Here is an 8,025-nt window from a genome sequence, read left to right on the forward strand (position 1 = left end):
TTCAGTAATGATTTTGAAGTAAAAATAATGAAGTCACTCTAATAAAAAATAAAGAAATAAAATGTTAACATACTTTATTTTGTTTTATTACTATCAGTGCTTATTAGTGTTACAGAATGGTGTGGCTTTGTTTGGTAGATTTGTGTGTGCATTTACTCTATCTGCATCTCTTTCTGTTCCACTCACCCCTCTCTTTTTTTCACATTCCAGTGAAGCCCTCCTGAGTCCCAAAACCTTCTGGTTTCCTGCCATCCCTCTTTAGAAGTTTGTATTTACTTTTATTTCTCACATAAGAAAACACGATTTTTCACTTTTGAATCTGAATACTTTTACCCAATTGATGCATTCCAGCACATCCATTTTTCCTAAAACTGACATGATTTCATTTATTGCTGAAAAAAAGAAACTTAAAAAAAAGTCACTTACAGAGTTTCCAATTCCTCTTCCATCTGCAACAATTTAATAGCAGTGAAATGTATCGAATCATCTGGTATGTTTCCAAAATTGCTCTGAACTGATCTGGAAGCATTTGAGTTTTTCCTAGAGGCACAATGGAAACTGTGGAAAATGGTGGCCTTGCCCAGAGCTGTGGTGACAGCACAGATAGCCAAGCGCACCACCCTTCTGGCAGCAAAGCCACAGAAATCAGGGCAGCAGCCCAAGGTAATTATTTTTTTAATGTTTTTGTGACAGGGTCGCACTACACAGCTCTGCGGGGCTTGTGCTGCAGATTAAGCCTGGGTCCCTGTGCTTGCCTAAGCAGATTCTTAGTCTACTGAGCTACTTAGCAGCCCATAAGGAAACTTTTTTAGACATAGGTGAACTGAATCCAGCATCCTCCAGGGGGCCCCAGATCCTCCAGTGTTGCCCTGTCAGCCCCATCTCAGCCCTGTCTGCACAGCCCCTGCAGGCCAGGCACCCTCCAGCCCGCCCACTCACCTAGACCCAGCGCTCAGTAATGGTGGGCCTGGGCAGGTCCAGGGCGCGCACTTTCTCAATTCATGGTGCCAGGCTTCCGGGGCCCATTCAACTGCCGTTGCTTTTCCTGCTTGGGTTCCTCAGATGCATGGGTGCTTGGCGGCTCTGCATTCGCCACTGTGGGCTTCATCCTCCTGTGTTCATCCATTTCCTCAGCGTCCCTTCTGAAAGCCTGTTGGTCAACTGCTGGCAATGTGGGCTACCGTTAATGGGAGGGGTCTCAACGGTGAGCTCCACTCAAAGCACCCGAGCTGCTTCCCAATGCGCATACTCCCTCTTGCACCCTCTAATGCGCATGCTCCCTTCCTGCTCGGATCCAAAACACTGTCAATTCGGTTTCATCCAATTGAAGTGTCAGCGGCCCAGAGAATAGTGCTGATGCTTTCTATTCGATTTAGTAGGCAAATCAAGCACAGCTGAGTAGCAAAGAAGGCGCTGTTGTTCTGGGTAAAACACAAGTTTCCAGGGCAACATAGTCCAAGGTAATAGAGGCTCTGACCAGGAGCAGGACCTGTGCATACCATGGCAGTTGAGCACTTGGCCAGCTAGAAGTGCTGTGGAGACCTAAGGAGGGCAAGGCTTACAGGGGAATCACAGGTTGCATCTTGGGACAGCTTGAAGTTTCAGGTGTAGCGCGCTGGTTGGGAAACCCCCATGCAATAATAACAGAACATACACATGTACCCTTCAGGAACTTGAGCTCTACACTCAGCAGAACCTAAGAGGGCCTCAGCAGATAATGCTGTTGACAGGATATGGTGGAGACAAAGCTCTTGTGCCTATCTCAGGTAATCTTCCTATCACAACAATGATCACTAGATTTCATTCTGTGACATGAACCCAGCTGAAAATAAGCCCAGCTGACTACAACAAAGCCCCTTCACAGTGGCCTCCATCAGTCCCAGCTGAGTGCACACTAGCATAGCACCAGCGTCCCTGCGACTGTTAGGCAGTACTTAAGGTGGTCAAAGGACTGGGTGTCAAAGCGGCAGATGCTGCTGTTTGTCATGTTGGGGGCTGGCAGTCATATGGAAGGACTTCCTTTCATGCCCATATCCTGAAACATTACATCAGTTGGGACAGACTCATTTTCATGCAAGAATGGAAGGAGACAGTGAGAGTTCAAACAGAAATGGCAGCACACTGCCACTTACTGCTGCCATACACTGAAGTGAAAGAATTTTACTCTACATACATACACATGGACAAATACACATGGACACATAGACACACTCACAGTCACAGGGTGCCAATACCTGATATGGGTATTTCTGAAATTTACTTTAATAGTATGATAATTCTGCCAATTGTGCCTAGAATTTCAAATGGATATACATTGCTGGTTTAGTAGAAAGTGGTTGGGAACTGCTTCAGAAGCTGTAGGTCAGAGGTGATCAAGAAATTTTCTAACTATCAATTTGTGTTCAATATGTTTTTGCCTTTCTACATAAACAAGACTGTCTCATCTCAAAGATATGGAAATCAACATGAAATTTTAGAGTGTCTTTTAAATAAGTGCTAAGGATATATTCAATATTATGATTTTGTAACTGAACAACTTAAAGGAGAATAATTAATGACATGCGGCTAAGGAATTACTGCTTAGCCACTATTCTATCAAAAATTTGGCAGTTTCTTATAAACCTGGCTAAGGATCTGGGGATCCTTGAGGAAGATCATAGCTCCACCATGATTAGCACCCATAGCACCAGAGTAGGTGTTACAAAGGTTCAGGAATCTGTTTTACAGTATTTCATAAGGAGAAGTCTGTCCAAATTCGGCTCCATTTTGGAAATCTGAGCAAAAAGAGGACACAAATTTGGATGTAGCTTTGGAAATGCACAAGATTTTCATAAGTTTCTCCCACAAAACTCTTTGTAGATTAAGACTTTGAAATTTTAAGCAGTTTTAGCTCTTCCACCATGAATTACCTCCACAGGGCACAGCTTAGAAAGTGAGTTCACCTACTGAATGCAGCCACAATCTAGCTTGGGAGGGATGTCCAAAGACAGTTTGCTCTTTGAAAGTAGTTGTTACTTTGAATGGGGACCTGACAGTGTATCCCTCATGCCCAGACAGTGCTTGTTTTCCAAACTCTTCATGGAATGTGATAGTAACATGAGTGCAGCAGGCTCTGCTTCACGTTCAGTTAAATAAGTAGGAGCACAGAGAGCAGATATTCATCTGCAAGTGCATTTGAGTTACCTGAAAGCTACTATGGATTGTTCAGGCAGAATTTTAGGATAATACATCTAGGACGTTGCCTATTTATTGCATCATCTTCAAGTTTCCAGTTCCCCTGGGAGCAGTCATTTTATTGCCTTCACACCATTCCATTCATTTTCAGAAGGAAAGGCACTGCCCAGCTCTGTTAAGCATGACTAATGGTGTTGTGTAGCTGTTCTGAAAACTATCCACTTTTGTCCTCGACTAAACCATCACATCTTTTTCTTTTGTTTTCTAGATGCAGATTCAGAATGAAACCCTCCTGACCATGCAAAGGCATGCCCAAAGTTCCTGGGCAATCTCACACATTTGGTAGGACTACTTTTCCGAATGAAGAATTAGGCTGAAATCTATTGCTATTTTATGTGATGTGTTCTATAAATATTTAAAAGATCTTACATGCTGTTTTCAGTTTTTCTTTTTTTAATATACATAGTTTTATTAAATAAATTTAAAAAACACAAAATGCAACATTCTTAAAAATCCAAAACTTACTATTGGTACTAATTCCTGCAAATTTGTTGTGCTACCATACACATAAAAGAAACCGTAAAATATTTAGGAACATTCAACATCAAAAGCTTTAAAATCTAACGGTATGCAGTAGCCCTTCAAAAAGCTACAACCTGAATTTTGTAAACTAGCATTTTTTTCTACAAATTTTTTCAGCTATATAAAAATCTGTACAGTTTTTATACTGAAGCTAATGTTGAGATTCACTTCAATTCACTTTTTTTTAACTTTAGGGAAGGGTTTACAGGGTGTTCAGGGTCTCACTACTAGATCGAACTCGTAGTGTTCTGTTTACAGCCTCCCACTACCTGGGATTATAGGCATGCCACATCACATCCCATCTCAACTGCCTTGTCAGGGTGCCTTGGGGTTGTTGCTGGCACAGCAGGCTGGGGATCGAACCCCCAACCCCTGGGCCTAAAGATTGCAGGTGCTTTAATCTGCTGAGTTATTTGGCCCTTTCAATTCACATTCTTAGGAAAATAATTGCCTGAGTACTCATGTACTCCACATGCCATTACAGGACAGCCACTTACTCTTCATCTTCTTCCTCTTTGTTCTCTTCTTTATCTTCAACCTCATCTTCTAGTTCACATCTCTTCTTAGAGCCTGTTGGCCTACCAGGTCCCTTCTTTCCTGCTTCGTTTTTGCCCTTGGCACGGTATACTGCAATATCCTTTTCGTATTTTTCCTTTAGCTTAGCTGTTTTTTGTTCATATGGCTGTTTATCTTTGACTGACTGCTCAGACAACACTTCACCCAATTTTTTTTGCAGTATCTCCAATGGACAGGCCTGGGTGTTCACTTTTGATTTTTGGGTGATGTTTGGAGCAAAACAGGAAAAAGGCAGATTGTGGTCTTTTAGCAGCATTCTGAACCTCTTTTCTCTCTCACCACCAGCTTTGGGAGGAATGGAATTTTTCATCTCCTTGTCCTAGAGAGCTTTACCATTCTTGGCCATTTCTTCAAACTTCGACTTTTCCTTAGCAGACATGGTCTTCCATCTCTCTGAGCACTACTTGGAGAACTCAGCAAAATTGACCGAGGAGTTGGGAGGCTTCTTATGCTTTTCACAACAGGTCTTCACAAAGAAGGTAAAGGAGAACAACTTGCTGGGTGGCTTGTTGGAGTCTCCCTTGCCCATGAAGGCTCAGCCTGCTGTAGCTTTTCCTCAGGGTCCCGCAGAGCAGCGGTGTGCAACTGAGATGCTTCCTTTCTAGGGCTCCAGTGAGAACTTTCAATTTTACAACTGTCCATACATTCAGTTCACTTTTAATATCTTTTAAAATGTCACTGTATAACTGGAAACCTGTGTACTCTTTTACCACAATTTGGTACCACTTTATCATTTCAGCACACCCATGATTAAGGAAGGAATCATGCATTTAGACCTATTTTTCTATCTTATTTTGTTGTATTCATCTTGTTTCACACAGCATGATTTACATTTTTCCCATAATTTTATTGAGAAACAAATAGCAATGAGACAGTTTCAAACCAAACTGGTAAGACAGATTCAATAATTAACACATTGTATACATTCTTCCTAGTGGTTAATTGCGGTACAAGATGCGGACATGATATCCTATTTACAAACACTATTAGAACAAATCCCTCTATTCATTAAGAGAATGTAACTATATATCTATCCTAACCACTTTGAATATACAGATACAAAATGGACATTCATCTATATCCCCTTTTCTTGTTAAGTTCCGTTATTTGAATATTATAGGTCACACACCATGATTTAAAGAAAAAAATATTACTAAGGTTACCCATAGATTATCATGTCAGCAAAATTAAAAATCATAAGTATATAGATATATAGACATTGATAGCGATAGAAACAGTTGGATGACCAGTGACAGAGACATACTGAATCATCACTATGACCACATTGCTGCAGTGCTATAATCAAGTGAGCCAGCTTCACAACAAATTAATTAAGTTTAGATATTCTCAGAAATTTAAAGCTAGTCAACACTCACTGAACATGATAGGAAAATCTGGATAAACATATGTCTAACATCCTAGCCAAGGTAACTACTGGAAATTACTGACCTTTACTTTAGCACGAGAATCACATCTATAGGGATATATCTGCCAAGTTAATTATTTTCTTCATGTTTGGTGAAAGTAATTCTTTTTTGGTTAAAAAATATATATGAGAAGATTTTCTGGTTTACAACAAGGTCAAAATTTAAGGAATGAAGACTCTATAATACTTGGAGTAATGTAGCATAGAGAACAATGTGGACTCCTACCTGTGTTTCCCTTTGCATACAATTTTCCTTTCTTGAGCTGGTCATTTCTGGTTACCAAAACTGTGTCTCCATTTCTTCAAAAGCTGTGGGCCTCTCACATGGAGAGTATAGGATGCAATACAAGCTGTTCCTTGCTCCTGGGTTCAGGGGAAAACTCTATGCAGACAGCAGTGTTTAGCATGAGAGGAGAAGTTAGGATGGGGAACATTGTGGCCTACATCACACTTGAGCACTGACTTTATGGACTTTGGCCAAGTAGAATTTGTGTGATATTGACAAATTCCGTTAGAGGATCATGAGCATTTAAAGCTCCATATTTAATGCGCAATATTTTACAACTGTCTAAAAACGCACTAAGATTTTTAATAAAATATTTTCATTACAATGACATTGTAGATTATCAGTATAGTAGATCCAGATGCTCTCAGTAATTCTATTTCAGGAAGAGAACAGAAATTAGTCCTAAAGCTGTATGCAACTAATCGATTGTAATTAAACTATATAGTAATTTTCAATTATAAATTACAATTTATTTACCAGGGAAAGTCTGTGTAGGAGTTAAGGTATGCAGTAAGTTAACTTTTTTATTATTAGCTGAGTTTCCCACCAATTCTACTTTGTTTTGTGGCTGTCTTTCATAAGAAGACTGTCTTTCGTTTTTTTGTTTAAAAAGAATGTTTAACTAAGCTTTTGGTTTTAACATTACAGAATTTGTCTTCACAAAGAGTTTATTTTAAAAATTTAAATAAAGTTTCATTTCATTCTGTATACTCATAATTCCTCAGATAATTAGTATCTACTCTGTGTACTTTTCTGAAGCATTTGTGTAAGGATGGATCGCTTATGAATTTCTTTATGTAAGAGCATCACCAGAGGACGATAATCACTTTGAAATATCCAAGTAAATAGTTGGAGTGGTAAGAATCCAAGATGAATCAAAGAATTTCTTCCATGATTCCAAAAATCATAATAAGGACTCTTTTATTACAGTCATATTTTTATGCATTTAGAAAATCCCTAAATCTCCCTACAATATTTTAACTTTATTCAGGAGAATCTTTGACTAAACAGGTTCCATTTCTAAGGGCTTCTGACATTTGACTTTCATTAGACTTATATGGGTATAGTGGTAAAGTTCTACCTGAAATTTTTGGTCTGAATTTTTCTAGTAGTATTCAAAATGAAAAGAAATTATTTCATACATCTGGTATTAGCACTATCTGTCTATTTTCTGTCATCAGAGGGATATTTCACTTTCTCTTTCCACCATGCCCATATTCCCTATTTGTGCAAAGGTACCATGTATTTTAAATTAAGTAACCAACTGGTATTTATGACTATTTTCCACTGCTGAGTCATGTAGTAATCATCACACAGTGCTTTACCTCTGTGCATCTTTAGTTCTTTCTCTAAAATGTTTCTGAGATCTGAGCACTCTCCGTACCTCTCCTGGATCATCTTCTTCCCTAAGCAACATTAGCTCACAAAGCCATGTAACTTACGTAACCCCAGTTGGTCTTTCTGCTTGCACGTTTTTTTCCCTCTCTCAGGGAGGGGAATCAATTTCCTACTTTTACTTGACATTTTTCTGAACGCCTGCCCCCTAGTATTGTCACATTTTCATAGGAAGATAACACCCATGTCCGAAAGCATACTGCTCCAATTCCTCCCGGAGGCCACCCTTATAGGTCTATCCTACCTTAGCACAGGTGGCACTTCCTTAGGCCTCCACTGTGCTCCTTCTCTGGAATATCTCTGTGAATCACCTGGATGCTAACTGAACTGCTCTCTTGTGCTGAAACCTCACTGTCCTTGATCCCTTTGTTTCCTCTGTCTTGTTGCAGTCTCCTGAGTTAGTGCTGCACCTTTATCTTTCCTGTGAAAGCAAACCATAAGGAAGGTTTCAAAGTCCTAGGCTATAAGGGAAAACATCCTGTGTAATTCTGAAGCTAATTTTCACAAAGCTCTCCTCATTTCTGGTATTGCTTTTAATTCTACTGCTATCATATAATATATATTAAAATTAACCAGTTCCACTCAC

At 39.6% G+C, this 8,025-nt stretch overlaps 1 long non-coding RNA gene and 1 pseudogene across 1 annotated transcript in view; both read right to left on the reverse strand.

Moving 5' to 3' along the window:
- Positions 1-4,249: 4,249 nt before the first annotated feature.
- LOC101565482 lies at positions 4,250-4,861 on the reverse strand (annotated as a pseudogene).
- A 2,827-nt stretch (positions 4,862-7,688) lies between these two features.
- LOC111814306 overlaps positions 7,689-8,025 on the reverse strand; it is a 58,939-nt gene continuing 58,602 nt past the window's right edge. The window contains exon 5 of the long non-coding RNA XR_002819328.1: positions 7,689-7,860. This is a non-coding gene — a long non-coding RNA (uncharacterized LOC111814306). The remainder of the gene's footprint in view (positions 7,861-8,025) is intronic.

This window comes from Octodon degus, unplaced genomic scaffold (genome assembly GCF_000260255.1).
Source record: "Octodon degus isolate 3935 unplaced genomic scaffold, OctDeg1.0 scaffold00288, whole genome shotgun sequence".
In the NCBI taxonomy this organism is placed as follows: Eukaryota; Metazoa; Chordata; class Mammalia; order Rodentia; family Octodontidae; genus Octodon; species Octodon degus.